Source organism: Scyliorhinus canicula, chromosome 8 (genome assembly GCF_902713615.1).
Source record: "Scyliorhinus canicula chromosome 8, sScyCan1.1, whole genome shotgun sequence".
In the NCBI taxonomy this organism is placed as follows: Eukaryota; Metazoa; Chordata; class Chondrichthyes; order Carcharhiniformes; family Scyliorhinidae; genus Scyliorhinus; species Scyliorhinus canicula.
In genome coordinates, this window is record NC_052153.1 from 114,471,124 (window position 1) to 114,490,832 (window position 19,709).

At 49.8% G+C, this 19,709-nt stretch overlaps 1 protein-coding gene across 18 annotated transcripts in view; it reads right to left on the bottom strand.

Moving 5' to 3' along the window:
* apc (APC regulator of WNT signaling pathway) overlaps positions 1-19,709 on the bottom strand; it is a 263,910-nt gene that overhangs the window by 153,206 nt on the left and 90,995 nt on the right. For 6 of the 18 annotated variants that reach the window (XM_038805101.1, XM_038805099.1, XM_038805095.1 and 3 more), the window contains exon 2: positions 19,525-19,580. The exons of the other annotated variants lie outside the window; for them this stretch is intronic. The gene's annotated coding sequence lies outside the window, so the exon portion shown is untranslated. The remainder of the gene's footprint in view (positions 1-19,524; positions 19,581-19,709) is intronic. 18 annotated transcript variants of the gene reach the window in all.

Genomic DNA, 19,709 nt, shown 5'->3' on the forward strand with positions numbered 1-19,709 from the left:
AATTATTGTACGCAGATCCGAGGACGAGTGTGCGGACGAACAAAGTGAGGATGCTACCGGGACTTGATGGGTTGAGTTATAAAGAGAGACTGAATAGACTGGGACTTTTTTTCCTTGGAGCGTAGGAGTCTTAGGGGTGATCTTATAGAGGTCTAAAAATTACTGAGGGGCATAGATAAGGTAGATAGTCAACATCTTCTCCCAAAGGTACAGGAGTCTAAAACTAGAGGGCATAAGTTTAACATAAGAGGGGAGAGATACAAAAGGGTCCAGAGAGGCTAATTTTTCACACAGAGGGTGGTGAGTGTCTGGAATGAGCGGCCAGAGGCAGTACTAGAGGCAGGTACAATTTTACTTTTAAAAAGCATTTTAAAAAGTACCCTAACCCTATCTCTGGATCTGTAAAGACTTGATTACCTGCAAATGCTTGCATTCTAAGCATTGTCTGGCATCTTTGAATTTGTCCATATATATGTTTCTGGAACATACCTCTTCATTCACCTGAGGAAGGAGCAGTGCTCCAAAAGCTAGTGTTTGAAACAAACCAGTTGGGACTTAACCTGGTGTTGTAAGACTTCTTACTGTGCTCACCCCAGTCCAACGCCAGCATCTCCACATCAAAAAGCATTTAGACAGTTATATGGGTAAGATGGGTATAGATGGATACATTTCACTGAAACGAAAGGGAAAATGCTGGAAAATCTCAGCAAGTCTGGCAGCATCTGTAGGGAGAGAAAAGAGCTAACATTTCAAGTCCGATGACTCTTTGTCAAAGCTAACAGACAGAGAGAGTGGGAAATATTTATACTGTGGAGTGAGAATGAAAGATGAGTCATAGCCACAGAAACCCAGGGAAACCAGGTGCTAATGGCAACAGAAACCAAGGGGAAAGAGTGCTCATGGCAGTCCCCAGAGAGGAAAGGTCAAACAGCAGGGAAACTAACATCAGAGGATGAACTGTAGGTGTGAGGGGAGGGGAAGGGGGGAGCAAAGAGGAGAAAGGTGCAGGAAAGAAAGAAATGGTAAAAGACAGTTAAAATGAAATGAAAACAAATGGGTTGAGGTGGGGCTGATCATCTGAAGTTGTTGAATTCGATGTTCAGGCCGAAAGGCTGTAGCGTGCCTAACCGGAAGATGAGATGTTGTTCCTCCGGTTAGGCACGCCACAGCCTTCCGGCCCGAACATCGAATTCAACAACTTCAGATGATCAGCCCCACCTCAACCCATTTGTTCCCTGGATTATCCTTGCTACCCCTCTTAAACAAAGGAACAACATTGGCTATTCTCCAGTCCTCCAGGACATCACCTGAAGACAGAGAATCCAAAGATTTCTGTCAAGGCCTCAGCAATTTCCTCTCTAGCCTCCTTCAGTATTCTGGGATAGATCCCATCAGGCCTTGGGGACTTATCAACCTTAATATTTTTCAAGACGCTCAACACCTCGGCTTTTTGGATCTCAATGTGACCCAGGCTATCTACACACCCTTCTCCAGACTCAACATCCACCAATTCCTTCTCTTTGGTGAATATTGATGCAAAGTATTTATTTAGTACATCGCCCATTTCCTTTGGCGATTCCCTTGCCTGTCCTTCAGTGGGCCCACCCTTTCCCTGGCTACCCTCTTGCTTTTTACGTACGTGTAAAAAGCCTTAGGATTTTCCATAACCCTGTTTGCCAATGACTTTCTGTGACCCCTTTTAGCTCTCCTGACTCCTTGCTTAAGTTCCTTCCTACTTTCCTTATATTCCACACAGGCTTTGTCTTTTTCAGCCTTCTCGCCCTGACAAATGCCTTCTTTTTCTTTTTGATGAGGCCTACAATATGTCTCGTTATCCAACTGACATTTTACTATTACTTGCTCCATCTGGAATCTAACCCTTTTGCTTGTCACTATTGCCATCCCTCGTGCCCTACTATTGAAGCTCGAGTGGAACACCTGACTCATCCATCCCTTTTGGAGCTGCAACTGAACCTTTACCATCAAATGAGTCTCCTGTAGCAGCACCACATTGGCCTTCAAACTCTTCAGATGTGAGAGGACTCTTGTCCTCTTCACCGGACCTCCCAGTCCCCTTCCATTCTATGCCACTAATCGGACCGAGGGTCTCTCACACCCCCCCCCCCCCCCCCCCCCAAGCCCCATTTACCCATGTCTGGCCCACCCTTGCCAATGTTTCCAATTCCTCACCTCATTTTTATAACCTTTGGCATAACCTGCTCCGCCCGGGTGAGTCCGGCCCTTACCTTTGCCTCATCAGCCATCTTTCCCGACCCCATCATCCTATCCCATAAATCCCTCACATATTTACTCTTGAAATCTCTTTCCTCATCCTTTCCCCTATTCCCCATTTATTCACACCTAGGCCAGCCGAATCCTGTTTTAGCAGGTTCAGCCCGCTGCAGTCACTCACCCCACCACTCTTCAATTCACTAGCTAGCCTCAGCTTACTAGTGAGGTGGCTCCCATTAAAGCCCTCGTCATTAACATTTCAAACATAAGGGACATGATGTTGCCCTTCTTCCCTACTTTTGAAATTTTAAAATTATTTTTCCCATTCTTAAACACACAAATTCGCTCCCCTTAGTTCTCTCCTTTTTAAAAAAAATAAATTTAGAGTACCCAATTCATTTTTTCCAATTAAAAGGCAATTTAGCGTGGCCAATTCACCTACCCACATGTTCTCACATTGTGGCTGATGTCTCGCTCAAAGCCTCCTTTATTGGGGCCAGCGTGTCCTCCACCAACTGCTTTAGGGTTTTTAATCATCTCTTTACCTTGTCTTTCAAAGTGTTTGGTGAATTGCTTTTCAAATTCAGCAGCCATGAATTTGTGAGTCTACGGGGGGGGGGGGGGGGAGAGGTCAGACCCCCGTAGACTCACAATGGGAAGCGCTAGCATAGATTTTTAAATAAATTTAAAACCCCATCGTGGATCCAATTAAAATTTCAGCGGCCGGCTCACTTTGATCCGGAGAGGGAAGCTGCTCTCACTGAAATCAGCCGGCCGCTGAAATTGACACTGCCGGCTGCTCTCTCCCTCCAATCCAACTTTTAAGTTTTAATGTTTCTGATTGGAGGGAGAGAGCAGCCGGCAGTGTCAATTTCTTTTTTTTCCCTCCGGCTTGCCCCCTCTCCCCCACATCCTCCAACTCGCCCCCTCTCCCCCCCCAACACCCTCCGGCTCGCCCCCTCTCCCCCCACACCCTCCGGCTCGCCCCCTCTCCCCCCACACCCTCCGGCTCGCCCCCTCTCCCCCCACATCCTCCGGCTCGCCCCTTCCCCACACCCTCCGGCTCGCCCCCTCTCCCCCCACAGCGTCCAGCTCTCCCCCCACACCTTCCGGCTCGCTCCCTCTCCCCCTCTCCCCCACACCCTCCGGCTCGCTCCCTCTCCCCCACACCCTCCTGCTCTCCCCCACAGCGTCCAGCTTGCCCCCTGTCCCCCCCCCACCCTCCGGCTCGCCCCCTCCCCACACCCTCCAGCTCGCCCCCTCCCCCACCCCCCCTCTCCTCCCCCGTCCCCCAACACCCGCAGGGCCCCCCTCTCTCCCCCAACACCCGCAGGGCCCTCCTCTCTCCCCCAACACCCGCAGGTCCACCCTCTCTCCCCCACACCCGCCCCCCCCCCAACACCCGCCCCCCCACCTCTCCCCCCCCCCCCCCAACACCCGCAGGACCCCCCTCTCTCCCGCAACACCCCAGGACCCCCCTCTCTCCCGCAACACCCGCAGGGCCCCCCCTCTCTCCCCCACACCCCCAGGGGGGTCTCCCCCACACCCACAGGGGGGTCTCCCCCACACCCACAGGGGGGTCTCCCCCACACCCGCCCCCCTCCTCTCCCCCCCCAACACCCGCCCCCCCTCCTCTTCCCCCCCAACACCCGCCCCCCCCCTCTTCCCCCCCCCAACACCCGCCCCCCCACCTCTCCCCCCCAACACCCGCAGGACCCCCCTCTCTCCCGCAACACCCGCAGGGCCCCCCTCTCTCTCCCACACCCCCAGGGGGGTCTCCCCCACACCCCCAGGGGGGTCTCCCCCACACCCCCAGGGGGGTCTCCCCCACAACCACAGGGGGGTCTCCCCCACAACCACAGGGGGGTCTCCCCCACACCCGCCCCCCTCCTCTCCCCCCCCCCCCCCCCAACACCCGCCCCCCTCCTCTCCCCCCCCCCAACACCCGCAGGGCCCTCCTCTCTCCCCCAACACCCGCAGGTCCACCCTCTCTCCCCCACACCCCCAGGGGGGTCTCCCCCACACCCACCCCCCTCCTCTCCCCCCCCAACAACCCGCCCCCCCTCTTCCCCCCCCCCCCAACACCCACCCCCCCTCTTCCCCCCCAACACCCACCCCCCCTCTTCCCCCTGCCCAACACCCGCCCCCCCTCTTCTCCCCCCCCCCAACACCCGCCCCCCCTCTTCCCCCCCCAACACCCGCCCCCCTCTTCTTTCCCCCCCCCAACACCCGCCCCCCTCTTCTCCCCCCCCCCCCCCCCCTCCCCCCCCCCCCGCCCCCCTCCCCCCCCCCCCCCCCCCCAACACCCGCCCCCCCCTCGGCAGTGTCAATTTCAGCGGCCGGCTGATTATTTCAGTGAGAGCAGCTTCCCTCTCCGGATCAAAGTGAGCCGGCCGCTGAAATTGACACTGCCGGCTGCTCTCTCCCTCCAATCCAACTTTTAAGTTTTAATGTTTCTGATTGGAGGGAGAGAGCAGCCGGCAGTGTCAATTTCAGCGGCCGGCTCACTTTGATCCAGAGAGGGAAGCTGCTCTCACTGAAATAATCAGCCGGCCGCTGAAATTGACACAACTGACAGTTGGGGTCCATAATACCCCCGCGGTATATCGCGAACCGCGGTATTGCGGAGCGCGGTATAACGGGGGACTACTGTAGCATCATCATCTAACAGCTTTACTCCCGCCATTTTGGTCACTCTATCTGCTGGCAATATCTCCTCCACCCTGCCTTCCTCGGGGCTCAGGCCTTCATTCGCCACCATCGATGGAGAAACGTTTAATGCTGACTTTTTTCCGGACAGCTTCCATTGAGATCGACGCATCCTCAGCCACCAAATTTACCGGAATCAATTTTCAGAGAAATTCTTATTTAAAATGGGGAAAGAAGGGCTAGAAGTGAGGACATGAATGGGAACCACCAAACCTGCGCCCACCTCTTACATATTGCCAACCAGAAGTTGCGGCGCCATTAGAAGGTCAAGCGAACACGGTTGGGCTTTTATGTTGAAGATATATCAGTAATGCAAATATTGTCTGTTGTCAACCAAATCCTGCATACAATTCAGGTCCTAATGTTTTGTAATTAGAGCACTTCTAAACACTGCATTCCTCTTTTTTTTTTGCTTGTGCGGAATTCAACAAGTCACACAATAGCTTCCACAGTGGCTAAATGGAACGCTCTGAGCCCCCCCCCCCACTGAATTTTGTCAAGGGGCAGGCTTCAATGTTGTGAGTCATTGATTGGTATTCACCACAGTTGCACTCCAGGTATCCTGCATGGCTCCACTTGTGCTGATTTGCTGCACAAAGGCCTTGGTCAGTGTGGAAACGATTTAGGAATACCCATTGTTGGCGTGACAGACTGAAGCTGTGGATGTGGTTGTGGGAACTATGATGAGGAAGTGGCTTTTAATGGTAACCTATTGGCTCCATTCTGGTTGCCACAGGGCCTCTGCGGTTATTCCCTGGCACAATGGTCTTAGCCATACAGGATGGCATGATGGGAGGCATGCAGTATGTGGATTAATACGGTCTTTGTGTAGCAGCATGCTTGGGTTGATAAAAACCTTTGCCAGGAGCTTTCTTGTTGCAATCTCCCTCCTTATGCAAGGGACTGGCATACTGCTCAGCACTGGAAACCAGGGGAGTTGAATTGATTGGATGATACGCACGGTGTTACGCATTGTTGTGTTGAACTGGATATTGAAAAGACTGGTATGGGTTGTATCATAATGGTGCACAATACACTAGGGTCAAGTAGATGGTAACAAGAGTTACGGTCTTTGGACATGCGCCAGGGTTTAGACAGTCTTCCTTTGTAGATAACCCTCGGGAGTAATTGAGCTATCTAACAGCAGGCACGTGGCCAAGATGTTTGAGGAACTTAGGAAGAATGGCAGAAATGCCAGGCTTGATTTTTCTTTTGTAGTACATTGTCCAACTCCCCTGCAGTGAAGGATTCAGGGCACTCCTCGTGTAGATATCATTATCAAGCACAGATGGAGATATTAGGAGCAGGCGACCAAAGGTTGATCAAAGGGGGAAGGTTTAAGGAGAATCTTAAAAGAGGGAGGTACAGAAGGTTTCAGTAGGAAATTCCAGAGCTTCGGATGCAATCAGCTGAATGCTCATCTACCAATGGCGGAGCAATGAAAATAAGGGGGAAGTGCAAGAGGCCAGAATTGGAGGAGTCCAGAGATGTTTAAGATGTTACACAGATAGGGACGTACAAAGCCATGGATGGATTTGAAAACAAAAATGGGAATTTTAAGATCGAGGCTTGCCAGTCGAGGAGCCAGTGCAAGTCAGAGCACAGCAAGGCTGATGGTTGAATGGTATTTGGTTTGATTTCGGATACTGGAAGAATTTTGCATTAATTCAGGTTTACGGGAGGGTGGGAAGTCACTTATGAGAAAATCAAAATAGTTGAGTCTAGAAGAAAAAACATGCACAGATGGAAGTCTAGCAGAGTGGAAACGGCTGATGTTACAGAGATGAAAGTGTGCAGTCTTAGTAAAGGTGAAAGTGGGTCAAATGCTCATCTCAAAATCAATTAGGATGGTCATATTGCGAATGGACTGTTCAGCTTCAGACGGTGACCAAGGAGTCGATGGTCAGAGAACAAACACTGTGTTGGTGGCCAAAGACACTGGTCTTTCAGCTTTCCAATATTTAGTTGGAGAAATCATATAATAGTTGCAGCAGAGACGACCATTTGGCCAGTCATGCCTGTGCCAGCTATCTGAAGGAGAAATTTACCTAGTGCCACTGCCCTCCCTTCTCCCCATAGTCCTGCACATTCTTCATTTTCAAATAATAATCTTCTGAATGCCTCAATTGAACCAACCACCACTCTCTCAGGCTGTGCATTCAGATCATAGCCAGTCACTGCGTGGAAGCTTTTTGTCATGTTGTCGCTGTTTATTTGGCCAATGCCTTAAACCTATGCCCTCTGCTTCACAATTCTTCTGTCAATGGAAGCAGATTCTCCCATCCCACCCTGTCTAGAGGCTTCATGGTTTTGAATACCTCTGTCAAACCCACTATCCGAGAATTTACAATGCAGGAGATCATTCAGCCCACCGAGTCTGCACCAGCCCTTGGAAAGAGCACCCTACCCGAGTCCACACCTCCCCCTGTCTCCGTAACCCTGGAACCTCATCTAACCTTTTGGACACTAAGGGGCAACTTAGCATGGCCAATCCACCTAACCTGCACAACTTTGGACTGTGAAAGGAAACAGGAGCACTTGGAGGAAACCCACGTAAACACGGGGAGAAAGTGGAAATTCCATACAGTCACCCGAGGCCGGAATTGAACCTGGGACCCTGGAGCTGTGAGGCAGCAGTGCTAATCACTGTGCCACTCCTTATAAGTTCAATGCACAATATGCAGACTTTGCAAATGTGGGGCAAGTGATAGAATAGAATTTACAATGAAGAAGGTAATTTGTCCTATCAAGTCTGCACCTTCCCTTGGAAAGAGCACCCGACTTAAACACACTCCTCCACCCTATCCACGTGACCCAGTAACCTGACCTAACCTTTTGGATACTAAGGGCAATTTAGCATAATCAATCCACCTAACCTACACATCGTTGGACTGTGGGAGGAAACCGGAGCACCCAGAGGAAACTCACGCAAACACAGGAAGAAAGTGCAAACTCCACAAAGACAGTCACCCAAGGCCAGAATTGAACCCGGGACCTGGAGTTAAGGTTTTGAATCTCTTTGTTACTTGATTTTTCAATTCACTTTTGAATCTTCTAGAATCAGCTTGGTTCTTGGTTGCATTATACACCTGTCATTTGTCACAAGCACACCTTTTCTTCTTCGTCTTAGAAATACACATTAAGGACTTCCGGTGGCGGCAATGCGGAGTTAAGCCGCACGTTCGGCAGCTCCCGTTGAAAACGGACTTTGGGGCTCTTTTCAGGGCCCCCAACGGAACTTTGTTGGCAAATCCCGACGTGGGAAGAGGACAGGAGTCGACCCCTACGGTCCGGACCAGGAGTGGGGTAAGAAGAAAAACGGTGGAAGCACCCCTGGAAAAGCGGGGGAAGAAAAACAAAATGGCGGCCGGAGGAGTCCCAGAGGAGTGGAGGCAGTGGGTGCAGGAGCAGCAGGCGACTCTGCTGCGCTGCTTCCAGGAGCTGAAGGTGGAGCTGCTGGAGTCGTGGAAGGTTACCACCAGAGAGCTGATGGAGGCTCAGACAGTCCAGGGGGCCGCGATCCGGGAGCTGCAGAAGCAGGCCTCTGAAAGGGAGGATGAGTCCGTGGCTGTCGCGGGGAAGATGGAGATGCACGAGGCGTTCCATAAAAGGTGGCAGGAGCGGTTCGAGGAGCTGGACAACGGTCGAGGCGGAAGAATTTGCGGATCCTGGGTCTCACGGAGGGGCTAGAGGGGTCGGTCCTGGCGGCCTATGTGGTTGTTATGTTGAACTCGCTGATGGGGGCTGGGTCCTTCCAGGGGCCCCTGGAGTTAGAGGGGGCCCACAGAATTCTGGCTAGGAGGCCCAAGCCAAACGAGCCGCCGCGGGCGGTGTTGGTGCGGTTTCACCGGTTCGTGGATCGGGAGTGTGTGCTCCGGTGGGCCAAGCAGGAGCGGAGCAGCAAGTGGGAGAACACGGAGGTGCGGATCTTCCAGGACTGGAGTGCGGAGGTGGGGAAGCGGAGGGCCAGGTTTAACCAGACGAAGGCGGTGCTCCACAGATGGAGCGTGAAGTTTGGCATGGTGCAGCCGGCGCGTCTGTGGGTCACCTACAAGGATCGGCACCATTATTTTGAGTCCCCGTAGGAGGCGTGGGCCTTTGTGCAGGCCGAGAAACTGGACTCAAACTGAGGGTCTAAGATGGGGGATGTTGTACAATACTGTACTTGTATTTGCTCTGTTTAATGTAAGATGTGGGTTGGCCTTAGTGTGGGTGGGGTGATGTCGGTATGTCTTTTTTGTATGGGTTTTTCTGTATGGGTCTGGGGGACGGGTTCGGGCAGTGGGGTAAACGGGGAGTTGGTGGGGGGGGACTGACAATGGGAGTTGCCCGAGAGGAGGGGGGGCTGGGCAGGGCGAAAGCGCGGGCTTTTCTCGGGTTTCCCGCACTGGGAGATGGTGGGGGCGGAGTCGGGGCTGAGAAGCACGGGCCGTTGCTGGCTGTTTTCTTTTCCCGCGCAAGAGCGGGGTGGGGAAGAGGACCCACTGATGGGCACGATGGAGGAGGGGTAGTCCCATGTGAGGAGGAGTCGGAGGTAGGGCGGGAGTCGCCGGGGTCAGCAGAAGTTAGCTGGCTCACGGGAGTGCTATGGAGGGAGGGGCGTGGCTAGGAGGGGTCCTAGCCTGGGGGGGGGGGGGGTACCGGGTTGCTGCTGAAACGGTCAGGAAGGAGCTGGAGGATGCAGGGAGTGCTGGGGAGGGGGGGGGGGGGTTGCCGCCGTGGGGAACTGGCAGAGCGGGGGACGCTGGCCGGTGGTGGGCAAGGGATGAGGTATGGCTAATCGGCAGGGGAGGGGGGCAGGGAGCCCTCTGATCCGGCTGATAACCTGGAATGTGAGGGGGCTGAATGGGCCGGTCAAACGGGCCCGGGTGTTTGCGCACCTGAAGGGGCTGAAGGCGGATATGGCCATGCTCCAAGAGACACACCTGAAAGTGGCGGACCAGGTTCGGCTAAGGAAGGGATGGGTGGGCCAAGTTTTTCACTCAGGGCTGGATGAGAAGACTCGGGGGTTGGCGATCCTGGTGGGGAAGAAGGTGACGTTTGAGCCGTTAAATGTGGTGGCTGACAGTGGCGGGAGGTATGTGATGGTGAGTGGTAAGCTGCAGGGGGAGCGGGTGGTGTTGGTGAATGTTTACGCCGCATTCCGGACCTGGAGGTGGGGGGCCTGATCATTGAGGGGGGGGGGGGGGGGAACGGACGACTTCAACACGCTGCTGGATCCACCATTGGATCGATCCAAGTCCCAGACGGGTAGCAGGCCGGCGGCAGCTAAGGTGTTGAGGGGATTTATGGACCAGATTGGAGGTTTGCGAGGCCAAGGGCCAGGGAGTACTCGTTTTTCTCCCACGTACATAAGGCCTTCTCAAGGATTGATTTTTTTTGTCCTGAGCAGGGGGCTGGTGTCGAGGGTGGAGGAAGTGGAATACTCCGCCATTGCCATTTCAGATCATGCCCCGCACTGGGTAGCCCTCGGGCTGGGGGAAGAGAGGGACCAACATCCACTCTGGCGCTTGGAGGTGGGACTGCTGGCAGACGAGGAGGTGGCCGAGAGGGTTCGGGGGTGTATCGAGTGGTACCTTGAGGCCAACGACAACGGGGAGGTCCAAGTGGGGACGGTCTGGGAGGTATTGAAGGCGGTGATGAGGGGGGAATTGATTTCCATCCGAACCCATAGGGAGAGGGGGGAGCAGAGGGAGAGGGAGAGACTGATAGGGGAGATGGTGAGGGTGGATAGGAGATATGCGGAGGCTCCGGAGGAGGGATTGCTGGGGGAGAGGCGTAGCCTTCAGGCCAGGTTCGACCTATTGACTACCAGAAAGGCGGAAGCTCAGTGGAGGAAAGCACAGGGGGCGGTGTATGAGTATGGGGAGAAGGCGAGCAGGATGCTGGCACACCAGCTCCGAAAGCTGGACGCGGCCAGGGAGATAGGGGGTGACGGATAGAGCTGGGAAGGTGGTGCGGAGGGGGGTAGATGTTAATGGGGTCTTCAGGGACTTCTATGGGGAACCGTACCGGTTGGAACCCCCGGTGGAGGGGGGTGGAATGGGGCGCTTCTTGTACAGGCTGCGATTTCAGAGGGTGGAGGAGGAGCAGGTGGAAGGGCTGGGGGCGCCGGTCGAGCTGAAGCAGGTGGTTAAAGGGATAGGGAGCATGCAGTCAGGGAAGGCGCCGGGGCCAGATGGGTTTCCGGCAGAATTTTATAAAAGGTATGTGGACCTGTTGGGCCCCCTGTTGGTCCGGACCTTTAACGAGGCAAGGGAGGGGGGGGCTTTGCCCCCAACTATGTCACGCGCGCTGATTTCTTTGATCCTGAAGCGGGACAAGGACCCTCTGCAGTGCGGGTCATATAGGCCGATTTCGCTGCTAAATGTCAATGCCAAGCTGCTGGCAAAGATCCTAGCCACAAGAATAGAGGATTGCGTGCCCGGGGTCATTCATGAGGACCAGACGGGGTTTGTGAAGGGAAGGCAGTTGAATACGAACGTACGAAGGCTCCTCAACGTTATTATGATGCCGGCTGTGGAAGGGGAGGCGGAGATAGCGGTGGCATTAGATGCGGAGAAGGCCTTTGATAGGGTAGAGTGGGAGTATTTGTGGGAGGTGTTGGAGAGGTTTGGGTTTGGGGAGGGGTTTATCCGTTGGGTGAGGCTGCTCTACGAGGCCCCGATGGCGAGTGTAGCCACAAATAGGAGGAGGTCGGAGTACTTTCGGCTGTACCGGGGGACGAGACAGGGATGCCCCCTGTCGCCCTTGCTCTTCGCGTTGGCGATTGAGCCCCTGGCCAAGGCGTTGAGGGAGTCAGGGAACTGGAGGGGCCTGGTGCGGGATGGGGAGGAGCATCGAGTGTCGCTTTATGCGGACGACCTGTTACTGTATGTGGCGGACCCGGTGGGGGGGGGGGGATGCCGGGGGTGATGAGGATTCTTAGTGAATTCGGGGGTTTCTCTGGGTATAAGTTGAACCTGGGCAAGAGCGAGTTGTTCGTGGTGCACCCGGGGGATCAGGAGGGGGGGATTGGTAGGCTCCCACTGAAGCAGGCAGGGAAGAGCTTCAGGTACCTAGGTGTCCAGGTGGCTGCGAGTTGGGGGGTCTGCACAAGCTCAACCTCAAGGTTGGAGCAGATGGAGGAGTTCAAGAGGTGGGATATGTTACCGCTGTCACTGGCGGGGAGGGTGCAGTCCGTTAAGATGACGGTGCTCCCGAGGTTTTTGTTCCTGTTCCAGTGCCTCCCCATCCTTATCCCGAAGGCCTTTTTTTAGGAGGGTCAACAGGAGTATTACGGGATTTGTGTGGGCGCATGGGATTCCGAGGGTGAGAAGAGTGTTCCTGGAACGGGGCAGGGATGGGGAGGGCTGGCATTGCCCAACCTCTGTGGGTACTATTGGGCTGCCATCGCAGCGATGGTGTGTAAGTGGGTAATGGACGAGGAAGGGGCAGCATGGAAGAGGATGGAGGTGGCGTCATGTGGGCACGAGCCTGGTGGCGCTGGTAACAGCGCCGTTGCCGCTCCCTCCAATGAGGTATACCACGGGCCCGGTGGTGGCGGCTACCCTCAAAATTTGGGGGCAATGGAGACGGCATGGGGGGGGGGGGGGGGGGGGGGGGGGGGGTAGTGGGGAGCTCGATGTAGGCCCCGATACGGGGGAACCATCGGTTTGTCCCAGGGAGCATTGATGCCGGTTTTCTGCGCTGGCACAGGGTAGGGGTTAGGAGGTTGAGGGACCTGTTTGTGGATGGGAGGTTCGCAAGCCTGGGGGAGTTAGAGGGGAGGTTTGGGCTCCCCCCGGGAAACATGTTTAGGTACAAGCAGGTGAGGGCATTTGCCAGGTGGCAGGTGGAGGGGTTCCCCTTGCTGCCCCCACGTGGGGTGTGGGTTGGAGGAGGGAGGATTTCGGACATATACCGGGTGATGCAGGAGGTAGACGAGGCCTCGGTGGAGGAACTGAAGGGTAAATGGGAAGAGGAGCTGGGTGAGGAGATTGAGGAGGGGACGTGGGCGGATGCCCTGAAGAGAGTGAATTCCTCCTCTTCCTGTGCGAGGCTTAGCCTCATACAGTTCAAGGTGCTGCATAGGGCCCACATGACTGGGACGAGGATGAGTAGGTTTTTCGGGGACGAAGACAGGTGTGCTAGGTGCTCGGGGGGGTGCAGCGAACCACGCCCATATGTTTTGGGCGTGCCCAGTGCTGGGGGAGTTTTGGAAGGGGGTAGTAAGGACGGTGTCGAGGGTGGTGGGATCCAGGGTCAAGCCAGGCTGGGGACTCGCAATTTTTGGGTTGCAGTGGAGCCGGGAGTCCAGGAGGCGAAAGAGGCCTGGCCTTTGCGTCCCTAGTAGCCCGGCGGAGGATCTTGCTCCAATGGAAGGATGCGAGGCCCCCAAGTGTGGAGGCCTGGATCAATGATATGGCGGGGTTCATTAAATTGGAGAAGGTGAAATTTGCCCTGAGGGGATCAGTACAAGGGTTCTTTAGGCGGTGGCAGCCTTTCCTGGACTTCCTGGTGGAACGGTAGGGAAATAGGCCGGCAGCAGCAGCAACCCGGGCGGGCGGGGGGGGGGGGGGGGGGGGGGGGGGTTGGTTCGGTGGCAGGGAGAACTGTGTACATGGGTTTGTGAGATGTGGCGGGTGTTATCTCTTTCCCTTTTGCTGTTTGGGTGTTCTTTTGTTTTTTCTTTTTTGTTATAATTTGTCAAAATTTCAATAAAAATTATTTAAATTAAAAAAAGAAATACACATTAAAAAAAATATTAAGCATTTAATTAGGAAAGGTATTTTTTACCTAATTGTTTAATCCGCATCCCTTTCTTAGGCTACTGTACGTCTGTTTATATCTCTTTCAAACACAGGTAAGAGATTAAATATTTAAATATGTGAAGAAAAATATAGATGAGAGATTAGCTTTAAGTATGAAATCTCCTCCATACCTTTTGAAACTAACTTTAATCAAGGACTAATAAAACAATATATAGATTTTATCTGAAATGTTTGAAATAAATCGGATTTTCAAAATGTCAAATAAAGCGACAGAGGTGAAGAAGGCTAGAACCTAAAGTGAAACAACCCATCAATGAAGCCGGCTCAACGGTATTGATGCATCCTATGACATTATGATAAATGTACAGAACTGAAAGGGTTAATGTTATGTCCAAATCAACCACTAGAGGGAGCTAGACGCAAAACTCTATAAAGCATTGATGCTAAGTCTTCTTTGGAGAGTGTTGATGAGAAGACTAGAAGACAGACTGTAGGAAAGATAGAGAGAGTGAGAGCAGATCATAGTTAGTGTATTAGCATGGAGGTTAGTAGTAGATGAAGGTCGATTGTATGTTTATTATCAATTGTTTACTACATAGGAGTAAGTGTTCAATCCAATTAAGTAGTGTAAATAAACCTTTAGATTTGTTTAATATAAAAGCTAGTTGCGGTCTTTGTGAACACTACACCAACCATCCTCGGATCAGAACCACAAAGAACACCACATGGTACCAGGTGTTTATTTCTAAAAATAAGAAGCAATTAGATTAGACAGGATAGCTTTAAGAAAATTCAAGAAAACAATCATGCCGCTACACCAATCAAAAAATCTGCACAGACAATGAATCGTAAGATGGAAGGTCTGAAGTAACCTGACTATTTCAGAATAATCGGTAAACTATGTCAAAATTGGGGATTTTTGAAACACCAGTTTGAAGTTTTCCTATCTGCGTCTGCGCTAGAAAATGCTTCCAATCCGAGAAAAGTAGCGCTTCTTCTTAGTTTGGCTAGAACACAGGCTTTAGAGTTGTTTAACTCATTTGAATTTGCTGAAGATGTGAATTTAAAAAAGTATAACATGGTGTTACAGAAATTTGATCCGCGCTGCAAAAAGCAAGTGAATGAGACCTACGAGTGTTACATGCTCAGAAAAGGCCTGCAGCTGAAAGGGGAGTCAGTAGATATTTTATTACTGCTTTAAAGTTAAGAGCGCAGTCGTGTAACTTCTCCTCCGTTGCTGATTCAATGCTTCGTGATCAAATTGCATTCGGAATTATTGACTAACGTTAGAGATAACAAATGCTGAAACGACAGATTTTTCCGCTGGATAAAGCGATTAATATGTGTAAAGCCAGTGAACAAGCATCCTCTGAATATGCGGAGGTCAGGGCAAACGAAAAAGGCGCGAGTTGGGAAACATGGCTCACGCCATTAATGCTGTGTTGCAGCATCCAAACTGCCCACAGTAAACAAAACTGTCTGGCAAAAGGCAAGCAATGTTCTAATTGTTGCAAATACAATCACTTTGCAGCAGTGCCGTTTCGTAACAGCTTTTATAGCAAATATTTTTTTAAAATCCTATGACGATTATAGGAAGATTCAGTGTACACAGAGTGAAGGGCAAAGAAAAAAATATCTTAACTGATAATGATGGTTCATCCCAATATGTACTGAAAGATACTTGCATGGTTGATGCAATTACTAGGATTAATGCAATGGGCTGTCATAACAAACCAGTATATCAGCTTCCAAAATTATTCAAGAGTGGACTGTACTACTTGATATAAATGGGTCTGAAATTCAATTTAAGATAGATACAGGAGCACACACAAATTTAATAATGGAAAAGGATTTAAGATAAGCATACAGCACACCTCAAATAAAGAAATCAACCTGTCAATTAACTGACCATAATGGAAATATCATAGACAAGAGACGTTCCTGCTGTCTCCTTGTTCAGAATGGCGACATCAGTATGCCATTAGAAATAGTACAAAATGGCAAATCATCGCTACTTGGGGTGGATGTTTGTGATAAATCAAACTTGGTTAAAAGGATACACTCAACCAATAATTTAAAAGTCACGCTTAAAGAGCCAGGACAATAATTTGTTGTTGCTGATACCTTATCAAGAGCTACAAACAACAGTAATACCATGATTTCAGATACAGTACACATTGTTGCAGCACAAGCTTCATTTGTTGCAGAAATGCTATCAGCATCTGACAACAAGCTACCTATCAGAAGAGAAGAAACAGAGAAGGACTTGACAAATACCTGAAAGAAGGATGACCCAATGGGTGTTGCTAGTTTTCACAGTATCAAGGATGATCTCACAGTAATTAACAGATTCCTACTCAAAGGAGACAGTATAGCTATTCCCTCCTTCCTACAAAAAGATATACGAGGGTCACCAATGAATTGAAAAATGTCGGTGACGAGCAACACAATGTGTGTACTGGCCTGGAATCAACCAGGATGTGGACAATCATGTGCAGGAATGCAGCATTTGTCAGATGCATCAATCTGCGCAATGCAAAGAAAGCTTGGAAGAAAATTAAGTAATCACCTATCCGTGGCTGAAAGTTAGAATAGACCTATTCTACTTTAAAGGTCATGACTATTTAGTCATTATTGACTACTATTCCAATTATCCTGTGGTTACTACTCTTACTGATTAGTAAGTTTGCAGATGGCACAAAGGTTGGTGGAATTACGGATAGCGATGAGGACTGTCAGAGGATACAGCAGGATTTAGATTGTTTGGAGAGATGGCAGATGGGGTTTAACCTGGACAAATGTGAGGTAATGCATTTTGGAAGGTCTAATATAGGTAGGGAATGTACAGTGAATGGTAGAACCCTCAAGAATATTGACAGTCAGAGAGATTTAGGTGTACAGGTCCATAGGTCACTGAAAGTGGCAACACAGGTGGAGAAGGTAATCAAGAAGGCATACGGCATGCTTGCCTTCATCGGCTGGGGCATCGAGTATAAAAATTGGCAAGTCATGTTGCAGCTGTATAGAACCTTAGTGAGGTCACACTTGGAGCACAGTGTTCAATTCTGGTCGCCACACTACCAGAAGGATGTGGAAGCTTTAGAGAGGGTGCAAAAGAGATTTACCAGGATGTTGCCTGGGATAGAGGGCATTAGCATTGAGGAGAGGTTGAATAAACACGGTTTGTTCTCATTGCAACAATGGAGGTTGAGGGGCAACCTGATAGAGGTCTACAAAATTATGAGGGGCATAGACAGAGTGGATAGTCAGAGGCTTTTACCCAGAGTAGAGGAGTCAATTACTAGGGGGCATAGGTTTAAGGTGCGGGGGGGGGGGGGGGGGGGGGGGGGGGGGGGGGGGGGGGGGGGGGCAAGGTTTAGAGGAGGTGTACGAGGCAAGTTTGTTTACAGAGGGTAGTGGGTACTGGAACTCGCTGCCGGAGGAGGTGCTGGAATCAGGGACGATAGTGATGTTTAAGGGGTGTCTTGTCAAATACATGAATAGGATGGGAATAGAGGGATACGGACCCTGGAAGTGTAGAAGATTTTAGTTTAGACGGGCAGCATGGTCGGGGCGCAGGCTTTGAGGGCCGAAGGGCCTGTTCCTGTGCTATACTTTTCTTTGTTCTTTGTACTGATTCAACGATCTGTAATCTGAGCAGAAAAATCTGTTTTTGCACGACATACAATTCCATTACCCGTTGTCTCTGACAATGGTCCTTGCTTCACCAGCTGGGAGTGAACACAATTTGCAGTAAGTTATAATTTTAACCATATAACATCAAGCCCATTGTACCCCCAATCCAATGGCGAAGCTGAGAAAGGCGTAGGAATGGTTTAAGAAGCTATGCAGCAAAGCACTAGATGGCAACAAAGATTTATCATTAGCACTGTTGACATACAGAGCTACTCCATTGTCATCAGGTTTGTCGCCTGCCCAGATGTTGATGGGAAGAACAGTTCGTACCACGTTACCAAAAATGATTCAGAATATGGGTGAAAGAACTATATAGTTATGAAAAATAAAACAAAAAGACTACTACAACAGGCACACAATACCTTTAACGCCGTTACAAGGAGACTACATCAAAATACAAAATCCTGATGGTGGATAGTCATATGTTGCTACGGTATTACGACATATAGCACCAAGATCATATTTGGTACAAACTGGAAAAAGACACAATGTTTAGAAGAAATAAAAGAAGAAATTACTGAAGATAAAGAATGATGTTCCACTTCAAACTCCAAATATTACTGTTCAGGATGCCATTTCCAAAACACTGACTTTCCAAATCCTTCATTATCAAAAACAAATCAAGACAACTTCGAAGAAAACTTAAATACTTCAACAAGAACACTGAGAAGTTCAACGAGAACAAGAAAACCAACAAATAGGATTTGTTGTGACATGTTAATAACTATTCATCTGTAGTCACTAAACATTTATTTTTGCAACTGAATGTAAAACAATATAATGATACATGCTCGCTAAAGTAATATTCAAAGAAAAAATGTTAAGAGTTTATAACCTTTTCTTCCAAAGAAAGGGGGATGTGACATTATGGTAAATGTACAGAACTGTAAGGGTTAATGTTATGTCCAAATCAACCCATACAGGGAGCTAGATGCAGAACTATATAAAGCCTTGATGCTAATCCTTCTGGAAGAGTGTTGAGGAGAAGGCTGGAAGACAGACTGTAGGAAAGATAATGTGAGAGCAGATCATAGTTATAGTCTAGACATTAGTAGTAGATAAGGGTAGATTGTATGTTTATTATCAACTTTATTACATAGGAGTAAGTGTTGAATCTAATTAGTGTAAATAAATCTTTAGCTTTGTTTAATATTAAAGCCTGCTGCTGTCTTTGTGAACACTACGCCAACCATCCTCGGATCAGACATACAAAGAACACCACACAGAAATTCGAAACATTATATAGGTTACGACTGCACAATATAATAGAAACCATCAAGTTCAACCTCACACATTTGAGAGAGGCTGAAGCCTTCAATTTAAAACTATACATTTAATTGTCACATGTGCAATATTTAGGATTTTGTTTAAATATATATTTGATCAGAGATTTCAGTTATAGAAAACAATTGCTGCTACTATCTTGATCACTTTGTGGGAAGTCAGTGGCCAGAATACACAATTTGCAGGTACTTAATATGTTTTTAATAAAACAACACCCCCACACACTTTATGTACAGCAGATCGTAGATGTATCAATAATAATAATCTTGATTAGTGTCACAAGCAGGCTTACATTAACACTGCAACAAAGTTTCTGTGAAAATCCCCTAGTCGCCACACTATGGCGCCTGTTCGGGTACATAGAGGGAGAGTTCAGAATGTCCAATTCACCTAACAAGCACGTCTTTTGGGACTTGTGGAGGAAACCGGAATACTTGGGCGAAACCCACGCAGACACGGGGAGAGAGTGTAGACTCCGCACAGACAGTGACCCAAGCCAGGATTCGAACTGAGGTCCTTGGCACTGTGAAGGAACAATGCTAACCACTTTGCTACCATGCCACCCACACTAATATAGTCATATTAAATTACTGATATAGTTTTCTGGTAACTCAAGAGGAGGAACAACTTTCGTCCTCTTTTAAGGCAGAAAATAAAAATAAAAGGTTGTATTTAAAACTGAGAGACTGTAAAATGCAAAGTCTAAACTTATCTCTATTTTATCTTGGCCCAAACATTTATTTTCCCCAAGTCTTTCAAGAATTATTAAAAGTAAGCTTTATTAAAAGTGTCTGGGAGGAGTTCTTCAGCCATAGGGAAAAGGTGATTAAGAACTCTTGTGATGACCTACCTTGTGGTTGACAGCAGGGAACCCGTCAGTAGTTACTGTGGTTGGACTTGTCAGCACTAAGCAGCACAATGGACAAAATTTGTCAAGTGACAGGAAAAAAAATTGTGGTTAATGATTGTTTTCAGACTGGTGGAATGTTTACAGAGGCGTTCCCCAAGGGTTGGTGTTAGGGGGCCTGCAAATGA